Here is an 11,959-nt window from a genome sequence, read left to right as displayed (position 1 = left end):
AAGAATCATTCCTTGATGGTCAAATAAACCTATCTTTCATTGGGTCAAAGTGATGGAGGACAACCTCGCAGACCCACAGATGGAAGCGCCGTACGTGAGTGAGTTCCTGATACGACTCCAACGTATCTATAATTTTTTTACTGTTTCATGCTATTATATTATCTATCTTGGATGCTTTATATGCTATTTTATATGATTTTTTGGACTAACCTGTTAACCTAGAGCCAGTGCCAGTTTTTGTTTTTTCTTGTCGAACTTCGCACAAAACAAATATCAAACGGAGTCCAATTGACCTGAAACTTTACGACGATTGTTTTTTGACCAAAAGAAGCTCCCGGAGTACCGGAGATGCACCAGAGGAGTCCCGAGGCCTCCACAAGGGTGGAGGGCGCGCCCTCCGACCTTGTGGGCCCCTCATGGACTCCCCTGACTTGTGAAGGAAATATGCCCTAGAGGCAATAATAAAGTTATTATTTATTTCCTTATATCATGATAAATGTTTATTATTCATGCTAGAATTGTATTAACCGGAAACTTGATACATGTGTGAATACATAGACAAACAGAGTGTCACTAGTATGCCTCTACTTGACTAGCTCATTGATCAAAGATGGTTATGTTTCCTAGCCATAGACATGAGTTGTCATTTGATTAACGGGATCACATCATTAGGAGAATGATGTGATTGACTTGACCCATTCCGTTAGCTTAGCACTCGATCGTTTAGTATGTTGCTATTGCTTTCTTCATGACTTATACATGTTCCTATGACTATGAGATTATGCAACTCCCGTTTACCGGAGGAACACTTTGTGTGCTACCAAACGTCACAACGTAACTGGGTGATTATAAAGGTGCTCTACAGGTGTCTCCGAAGGTACTTGTTGGGTTGGCGTATTTCGAGATTAGGATTTGTCACTCCGATTGTCGGAGAGGTATCTCTGGGCCCACTCAGTAATGCACATCACTATAAGCCTTGCAAGCATTGTAACTAATGAGTTAGTTGCGGGATGATGTATTACGGAACGAGTAAAGAGACTTGCCGGTAATGAGATTGAACTAGGTATTAAGATACCGACGATCGAATTTCGGGCAAGTAACATACCGGTGACAAAGGGAACAACGTATGTTGTTATGCGGTTTGACCGATAAAGATCTTCGTAGAATATGTGGGACCAATATGAGCATCCAGGTTCCGCTATTGGTTATTGACCGAAGACGTGTCTCGGTCATGTCTACATAGTTCTCGAACCCGTAGGGTCCGCACACTTAAAGTTAGATGACGGTTATATTATGAGTTTATGTGTTTTGATGTACCGAAGGAGTTCGGAGTCCCGGATGAGATCATGGACATGACGAGGAGTCTCGAAATGGCCGAGACGTAAAGATCGATATATTGGACGACTATATTCGGACTTCGGAAAGGTTCCGAGTGATTCGGGTATTTATCGGAGTACCGGACAGTTACGGTAATTCGCCGGGGAGAAGTATTGGGCCTTATTGGGCCATACGGGAATAGAGGAGAGAGACCAAAAGGAAGGAGGCACGCACCCCCCTGGTCCGAATTGGACAAGGGGTGCAGCCCCCTTTTCCTTCTCCCTCTCCCCCTCTTTCCTTCTCTCCTACTCCAACAAGGAAAGAAGGAGTCCTACTCCCGGTGGGAGTAGGACTCCCCCCTTGGCGCGCCCTCCTCCTAGGCCGGCCGCCTCCCCCTTGCTCCTTTATATACGGGGGCAGGGGCACCCCATAGACACAACAATTGATCATTGATCTCTTAGCCGTGTGCGGTGCCCCCCTCCACCATATTACACCTCGATAATATCGTAGCGGTGTTTAGGCGAAGCCCTACGTCGGTAGAACAACATCATCATCACCACGCCGTCGTGCTGACGAAACTCTCCCTCAACACTCGGCTGGATCGGAGTTCGAGGGACGTCATCGAGCTGAACGTGTGCTGAACTCGGAGGTGCTGTGCGTTCGGTACTTGATCGGTCGGATCGTGAAGACGTACGACTACATCAACCGCGTTGTGTTAACGCTTCCGCTTTCGGTCTACGAGGGTACGTGGGCAACACTCTCCCCTCTCGTTGCTATGCATCACCATGATCTTGCGTGTGCGTAGGAATTTTTTTGAAATTACTACGTTCCCCAACATTGGCATCCGAGTCAGGTTTTATGCGTAGATGTCATATGCACGAGTAGAACACAAGTGAGTTGTGGGCGATATAAGTCATACTGCTTACCAGCATGTCATACTTTGGTTCGGCGGTATTGTTGGATGAAGCGGCCCGGACCGACATTACGCGTACGCTTACGCGAGACTGGTTCTTCCGACGTGCTTTGCACAGAGGTGGCTGGCGGGTGTTAGTTTCTCCAACTTTAGTTGAACCGAGTGTGGCTACGCCCGGTCCTTGCGAAGGTTAAAACAGCACCAACTTGACAAACTATCGTTGTGGTTTTGATGCGTAGGTAAGAACGGTTCTTGCTCAGCCCGTAGCAGCCACGTAAAACTTGCAACAACAAAATAGAGGACGTCTAACTTGTTTTTGCAGGGCATGTTGTGATGTGATATGGTCAAGGCATGATGCTATATTTTATTGTATGAGATGATCATGTTTTGTAACCGAGTTATCGGCAACTGGCAGGAGCCATATGGTTGTCGCTTTATTGTATGCAATGCTATCGCCATGTAATTGCTTTACTTTATCACTAAGCGGTAGCGATAGTCGTAGAAGCAATAGTTGGCGAGACGACAACGATGCTACGATGGAGATCAAGGTGTCGCACCGGTGACGATGGGGATCATGACGGTGCTTCGGAGATGCAGATCACAAGCACAAGATGATGATGGCCATATCATATCACTTATATTGATTGCATGTGATGTTTATCTTTTATGCATCTTATCTTGCTTTGATTGACGGTAGCATTATAAGATGATCTCTCACTAAATTTCAAGATAAAAGTGTTCTCCCTGAGTATGCACCGTTGCCAAAGTTCGTCGTGCCCAGACACCACGTGATGATCGGGTGTGATAAGCTCTACGTCCATCTACAACGGGTGCAAGCCAGTTTTGCACACGCAGAATACTCAGGTTAAACTTGACGAGCCTAGCATATGCAGATATGGCCTCGGAACACTAAGACCGAAAGGTCGAGCGTGAATCATATAATAGATATGATCAACATAGTGATGTTCACCATTGAAAACTACTCCATTTCATGTGATGATCGATTATGGTTTAGTTGATTTGGATCACGTGATCACTTAGATGATTAGAGGGATGTCTATCTAAGTGGGAGTTCTTAACTAATATGATTAATTGAACTTAAATTTATCATGAACTTAGTCCTGATAGTATTTTGCGAATTATGTTGTAGATCAATAGCTCGCGTTGTTGCTTCCCTGTGTTTATTTTTGATATGTTCCTAGAGAAAAATTATGTTGAAAGATGTTAGTAGCAAAGATGCGGATTGGATCCGTGATCTGAGGATTATCCTCATTGCTGCACAGAAAAATTATGTCCTTGATGCACCGCTAGGTGACAGACCTATTGCAGGAGCAGATGTAGACGTTATGAACGTTTGGCTAGCTCAATATGATGACTACTTGATAGTTTAGTGCACCATGCTTAACGGCTTAGAATCGGGACTTCAAAGACGTTTTGAACGTCATGGACCATATGAGATGTTCCAGGAGTTGTAGTTAATATTTCAAGCAAATACCCGAGTTGAGAGATATGAAGTCTCCAACAAGTTCTATAGCTGAAAGATGGAGGAGAATAGCTCAAGCAGTGAGCATGTGCTCAGATTGTCTGGGTACTACAATCGCTTGAATCAAGTGGGAGTTAATCTTCCAGATAAAATAGTGATTGACAGAATTCTCTAGTCACCATCACCAAGTTAGTAGAACTTCGTGATGAACTATAGTATGCAAGGGATGACGAAAGTAATTCCCGAGCTCTTCGTGATGCTGAAATCGACGAAGGTAGAAATCAAGAAAAACATCAAGTGTTGATGGTTGACGAGACCACTAGTTTCAAGAAAAGGGCAAAGGGAAGAAGGGGAACTTCAAGAAGAAAGGCAAGCAAGTTGCTGCTCAAGTGAAGAAGCCTAAGCACGGTCCTAAGCCTGAGACTAAGTGCTTCTACTGCAAAGGGACTGGTCACTGGAAGCGGAACTACCCCAAGTATTTGGTGGATAAGAAGGATGGCAAAGTGAACAAAGGTATATTGGATATACATGTTATTGATGTGTACTTTACTAGTGTTTATAGCAACCCCTCGGCATTTGATACTGGTTCAGTTGCTAAGAGTAGTAACTCGAAACGGGAGTTGCAGAATAAACATAAACTAGTAAAAGGCGAGGTGACGATGTGTGTTGGAAGTAGTTCCAAGATTGATATAATCATTATCGCACACTCCCTATACTTTCGGGATTAGTGTTGAAACTAAATAAGTGTTATTTGGTGTTTGCATTGAGCATGAATATGATTTGATCATGTTTGTAGCAATACGGTTATTCATTTAAATTAGAGAATAATTGTTGTTCTGTTTACATGAATAAAACCTTCTATGGTCATACACCCAATAAAATGGTTTGTTGGATCTCGATTGTAGTAATACACATATTCATAATAATGAAGCCAAAAGATGCAAAGTTAATAATGATAGTGCAACTTATTTGTGGCACTGCCGTTTAGGTCATATTGGTGTAAAGCGCATGAAGAAACTCCATACTGATGGGATTTTGGAATCACTTGATTATGAATCACTTGATGCTTGCGAACCGTGCCTCATGGGCAAGATGACTAAAACGCCGTTCTCCGGAACTATGGAGAGAGCAACAGATTTGATGGAAATCATACATACAGATGTATATGGTTCGATGAATATTGAGGCTCGTAGCAGGTATCATTATTTTCTGACCTTCACAGATGATTTGAGCAGATATGGGTATATCTACTTAATGAAACAGAAGTCTGAAACATTTGAAAAGTTCATATAATTTCAGAGTGAAGTGGAAAATCATCGTAACAAGAAAATAAAGTTTCCACGATCTAATCGTGGAGAAGAGTATTTGAGTTACGAGTTTGACCTTCAGTTAAAACAATGTGAAATAGTTTCACTACTCACGCCACCTGGAACACCACAGTGTAATGGTGTGTTCGAACATCGTAACCGTATTTTATTAGATATGGTGCGATATATGATGTCTCTTACCGATCTACCACTATCGTTTTGGGATTATGCATCAGAGACAGCTGCATTCATGTTAAAAAGGGCACCATCTAAATCCGTTGAGATGACACCTTATGAACTGTGGTTTGGCAAGAAACCAAAGCTGTCGTTTCTTAAAGTTTGGGGTTGCGATGCTTATAAGAAAAAGTTTCATCCTGATAAGCTCAAACCCAAATCGGAGAAATGTGTCTTCATAGGATACCCAAAGGAGATAGTTGGGTACACCTTCTATCACAGATTCGAAGGCAAGACATTCGTGCTAAGAATGGATCCTTTCTAGAGAAGGAGTTTCTCTCGAAAGAAGTGAGTGGGAGGAAAGTAGAACTTGATGAGGTAATTGTACCTGCTCCCTTATTGGAAAGTAGTTCATCGCAGAAACTAGTTTCTGTGACGCCTATACCAATTAGTGAGGAAGTTAATGATGATGATCATGGAACTTCAGATCAAGTTATTACTGAACCCCGTAGGTCAACCAGAGTAAGATCCGCACCAGAGTGGTACAGTAATCCTGTTCTGGAGGTTATGTCAGTAGACCATGACGAACCTACGAACTATGAAGAAGCGATGGTGAGCCCAGATTCCGCAAAATGGCTTGAGGCCATGAAATCTGAGATGAGATCCATGAATGAGAACAAAGTATGGACTTTGATTGACTTGCCTAATGATCGGCGAGCCATTGAGATTAAATGGATCTTCAAGAGGAAGACGGACGCTGATAGTAGTGTTACTATCTACAAAGCTAGAATTGTCGCAAAAGGTTTTCGACAAGTTTAAGGTGTTGACTACGATGAGAGTTTCTCACTCGTATCTATGCTTAAGTCTGTCCGAATCATGTTAGCAATTGCCGCATTTTATGAAATCTGGCAAATGGATAAACAAAACTGCATTCCTTAATGGATTTATTAAAGAAGAGTTGTATATGATGCAACCAGAAGGTTTTATCAATCCTAAAGGTGCTAACAAAATATGCAAGCTCCAGCGATCCATCTATGGACTGGTGCAAGCATCTCGGAGTTGGAATATACGCTTTGGTAAGCTGATCAAAGGATATAGTTTTATACAGACTTGCGGTGAAGCCTGTATTTTACAACAAAGTGAGTGGGAGCACTACAGCATTTCTAATAAGTATATGTGAATGACATATTGTTGATCGGAAATAATGTAGAATTATTCTGCAAAGCATAAAGGAGTGTTTGAAAGGAGTTTTTCAAAGAAAGACCTCGGTGAAGCTACTTACATATTGAGCATCAAGATATATAGAGATAGATCAAGACGCTTGATAAGGTTTTTCAATGAGTACATACCTTAACAAGATTTTGAAGTGGTTCAAAATGGAACAGTCAAAGAAAGAGTTTCTTGCCTGTGTTACAAGGTGTGAAATTGAGTAAGACTCAAAGCCCGACCACGGCAGAAGATAGAAAAAGAATGAAAGTCATTCCCTATGCCTCGGCCATAAGTTCTATAAAGTATGCCATGCTATGTACCAGATCTATTGTATACCCTACACTGATTTTGGAAAGGGAGTACAATAGTGATCTAGGAGTAGATCACTGGACAACGGTCAAAATTATCCTTAGTGGAATAAGGATATGTTTCTCGATTATGGAAGTGACAAAAGGTTCGTCGTAAAGGGTTACGTCGATGCAAGTTTTGACACTAATCTAGATGACTCTAAGTCTCGGTCTAGATACATATTGAAAGTGGGAGCAATTAGCTAGAGTAGCTCTGTGCAGAGCATTGTAGACATAGAAATTTGCAAAATACTTACGGATCTGAATGTGACAGACCCGTTGACTAAAATTATCTCACAAGCAAAACATGATCACACCTTAATACTCTTTGGGTGTTAATCACATAGCGATGTAAACTAGATTACTGACTCTAGTAAACCCTTTGGGTGTTGGTCACATGACGATGTGAACTATGGGTGTTAATCACATGGTGATGTGAACTATTGATGTTAAATCACATGGCGATGTGAACTAGATTATTGACTCTAGTGCAAGTGGGAGACTGAAGGAAATATGCCCTAGAGGCAATAATAAAGTTATTATTTATTTCCTTATATCATGATAAATGTTTATTATTCATGCTAGAATTGTATTAACCGGAAACTTGATACATGTGTGAATACATAGACAAACAGAGTGTCACTAGTATGCCTCTACTTGACTAGCTCGTTGATCAAAGATGGTTATGTTTCCAAGCCATAGACATGAGTTGTCATTTGATTAACGGGATCACATCATTAGGAGAATGATGTGATTGACTTGACCCATTTCGTTAGCTTAGCACTCGATCGTTTAGTATGTTGTTATTGCTTTCTTCATGACTTATACATGTTCCTATGACTATGAGATTATGCAACTCCCGTTTACCGAAAGAACACTTTGTGTGCTACCAAACGTCACAACGTAACTGGGTGATTATAAAGGTGCTCTACAGGTGTCTCCGAAGGTACTTGTTGGGTTGGCGTATTTCGAGATTAGGATTTGTCACTCCGATTGTCGGAGAGGTATCTCTGGGCCCACTCAGTAATGCACATCACTATAAGCCTTGCAAGCATTGTAACTAATGAGTTAGTTGCGGGATGATGCATTACGGAACGAGTAAAGAGACTTGCCAGTAACGAGATTGAACTAGGTATTGAGATACCGACGATCGAATCTCGGGCAAGTAACATACCGGTGACAAAGGGAACAACGTATGTTGTTATGCGGTTTGACCGATAAAGATCTTCGTAGAATATGTGGGACCAATATGAGCATCCAGGTTCCGCTATTGGTTATTGACCGGAGACGTGTCTCGGTCATGTCTACATAGTTCTCAAACCCGTAGGGTCCGCACGCTTAAAGTTAGATGACGGTTATATTATGAGTTTATGTGTTTTGATGTACCGAAGGAGTTCGGAGTCCCGGATGAGATCAGGGACATGACGAGGAGTCTCGAAATGGCCGAGACGTAAAGATCGATATATTGGACGACTACATTCGGACTTCGGAAAGGTTCCGAGTGATTCGGGTATTTATCGAAGTACCGGACAGTTACGGGAATTCGCCGGGGAGAAGTATTGGGCCTTATTGGGCCATACAGGAATAGAGGAGAGAGACCAAAAGGAAGGAGGCGCGCACCCCCCCTCTGGTCCGAATTGGACAAGGGGTGCAGCCCCCTTTTCCTTCTCCCTCTCCCCCTCTTCCCTTCTCTCCTACTCCAACAAGGAAAGAAGGAGTCCTACTCCCGGTGGGAGTAGGACTCCCCCCTTGGCGCGCCCTCCTCCTAGGCCGGCCGCCTCCCCCTTGCTCCTTTATATACGGGGGCAGGGGGGCACCCCAAAGACACAACAATTGATCATTGATCTCTTAGCCGTGTGCGGTGCCCCCCTCCACCATATTACACCTCGATAATATCGTAGCGGTGCTTAGGCGAAGCCCTGCGTCGGTAGAACATCATCATCACCACCACGCCGTCGTGCTGACGAAACTCTCCCTCAATACTCGGCTGGATCGGAGTTCGAGGGACGTCATCGAGCTGAACGTGTGCTGAACTCGGAGGTGTCGTGCGTTCGGTACTTGATCGGTCGGATCGTGAAGACGTACGACTACATCAACCGCGTTGTGTTAACGCTTCCGCTTTCGGTCTACGAGGGTACGTGGACAACACTCTCCCCTCTCGTTGCTATGCATCACCATGATCTTGCGTGTGCGTAGGAATTTTTTTGAAATTACTATGTTCCCCAACAACTTGTTCTCGACTCCAACACCTCTTATATATCCCAAAACCTCCAAAATAGAACCTAGATCAGGAGTTCCGCCGCCGCAAGCCTCTGTAGCCACCAAAAACCAATCGGGACCCTGTTCTGGCACACTGCCGGAGGGGGAAATCATTACCGGTGGCCATCTTCATCATCCCGGCGCTCTCCATGGTGAGGAGGGAGTAGTTCACCCTCGGGGCTGAGGGTATGTACCAGTAGATATGTGTTTGATCTCTCTCTCTCTCTCTCTCTCTCTCTCTCTCGTGTTCTTGATTTGGCACGATCTTGATGTACCGCGAGCTTTGCCATTATAGTTGGATTTTATGATGTTTCTCCACCTCTACCTTCTTGTAATGGATTGAGTTTTCCCTTTGAAGTTATCTTATCGGATTGAGTCTTTAAGGATTTGAGAACACTTGATGTATGTCTTGCATGTGCTTATCTGTGGTGACAATGGGATATTCACGTGATCTACTTGATGTATGTTTTGGTGATCAACTTGCGAGTTCTATGACCTTGTGAACTTATGCATAGGGGTTTGCACACGTTTTTGTCTTGACTCTCTGGTAGAAACTTTGGGGCACTCTTTGAAGTTCTTTGTGTTGGTTTGAATAGATGAATCTAAGATTATGCGATGCATATCGTATAATCAAACCCGCAGATACTTGTGGTGACATTGGAGTATCTAGGTGACATTAGGGTTTTGGTTTATGTGTGTCTTAAGGTGTTATTTTAGTATGAACTCTAGGGTTGTTTGTGACACTTATAGGAATAGCCCAATAGATCGATCAGAAAGAATAACTTTGAGGTGGTTTCGTACCCTAAAATAATCTCTTCGTTTGTTCTCCGCTATTAGTGACTTTGGAGTGACTCTTTGTTGCACGTTGAGGGATTGTTATATGATCTAATTATGTTATCATTGTTGAGAGAAGTTGCACTAGTGAAAGTATGAACCTTAGGCCTTGTTTAGAAGCATTGCAATACCGTTTTTGCTCACTTTTACTACTACTTACCTTGTTGTTTTTATATTTTCAGATTACAAAAAACTATATCTACCATCCATATTGCACTTGTATCACCATCTCTTCACCGAACTAGTGCACCTATACAATTTACCATTGTATTGGGTGTGTTGGGGACACAAGAGACTCTTTGTTATTTGGTTGTAGGGTTGTTTGAGACAGACCATCTTCATCCTATGCCTCCCATGGATTGATAAACCTTAGGTCATCCACTTGAGGGAAATTTGCTACTGTCCTACAAAACTCTGCACTTGGAGGCCCAACAACGTCTACAAGAAGAAGGTTGTTGTGACGCCCCCGATTTGACCGTACACTAATCATGAACGCAAATGTGTACGATCAAGATCAGGGACTCACGGGAAGATATCACAACATAACTCTAAAACATAAATAAGTCATACAAGCATCATAATACAAGCTAGGGGCCTCGAGGGCTCGAATACAAGTGCTCGATCATAGACGAGTCAGCGGAAGTAACAATATCTGAGTACAGCATAAGTTAAACAAGTTGCCATAAGATGGCTAGCACAAAAGTAGCAACGATCGAAAAGGCAAGGCCTCCTGCCTGGGACCTCCTAACTACTCCTCGAAGCCGAACTCCACGTAGAATCATCCTCGGGATCTCTAGCTTCTGGACTCCAGCATCTGGTTGCGACAATCCGGTATAGAAAGGGGAAAAGAGGGAGAAAAGCAACCGTGAGTACTCATCCAAAGTACTCGCAAGCAAGGAGCTACACTACATATGCATGGGTATATGTGTAAAGGGCCATATCAGTGGACTGAACTGCAGAATGCCAGAATAAGAGGGGGATAGCTAATCCTGTCGAAGACTATGCTTCTGGCCACCTCCATCTTGCAGCATGTAGAAGAGAGTAGATGGTAAGTTCACCAAGTAGCATCGCATAGCATAATCCTACCCGGCGATCCCCTCCTCGTCGCCCTGTTAGAGAGCGATCACCGGGTTATATCTGGCACTTGGAAGGGTGTGTTTTATTAAGTATCCAGTTCTAGTTGTCATAAGGTCAAGGTACAACTCCAGGTCGTCCTTTTACCGAGGGACACGGCTATTCGAATAGATAAACTTCCCTGCAGGGGTGCACCACATAACCCAACACGCTCGATCCCATTTGGCCGGACACACTTTTCTGGGTCATGCCCGGCCTCGGAAGATCAACACGTCGCAGCCCCACCTAGGCTCAACAGAGAGGTCAGCACGCCGGTCTAAATCCTATGCGCGCAGGGATCTGGGCCCATCGCCCATTGCACACCTGCACGTTGCGAGGGCGGCCGGAAGCAGACCTAGCCTAGCAGGCGTTCCAGTCCAATCCGGCGCGCGCCGCTCCGTCGCTGACATCAAGAAGAGCTTCGGCTGATACCACGACGTCGAGTGCCCATAACTGTTCCCGCGTAGTTGGTTAGTGCGTATAGACCAAATGGCCAGACTCAGATCAAATACCAAGATCTCGTTAAGCGTGTTAAGTATCCGCGAACGCCGACCAGGGCCAGGCCCACCTCTCTCCTAGGTGGTCTGAACCTGCCCTGTCGCTCCGCCACAAAGTAACAGTCGGGGGCTGTTAGGAACCCAGGCCCACCTCTACCGGGATGGAGCCACCTGTCCTTTCAGCCCCCTCATCAGAATCACTTGCGGGTACTCCTCGAGCCGACCCGACTTTAGTCACCACATGTATCATGTATAAAGTATATAGTATATACCCGTGATCACCTCCCGAAGTGATCACGGCCAGTAGTATAGCATGGCAGACGGACAAGAATGTAGGGCCACTGATGGAAAAACTAGCATCCTATTCTAAGCAGTAGGATAGCAGGTAAGGGTAACAACTGTAGCAACAATGAGAGGCTATGCAACAGAATAGGATTAACCGAAAGTAGTAACATGCTACACTACTCTAATGCAAGCCGTATAGAGAAGAATAGGCGATATCTGGT

This window comes from Triticum aestivum, chromosome 6D (assembly GCF_018294505.1).
Source record: "Triticum aestivum cultivar Chinese Spring chromosome 6D, IWGSC CS RefSeq v2.1, whole genome shotgun sequence".
NCBI lineage: Eukaryota > Viridiplantae > Streptophyta > Magnoliopsida > Poales > Poaceae > Triticum > Triticum aestivum.
Note: the sequence above shows the minus strand (reverse complement) of the source record.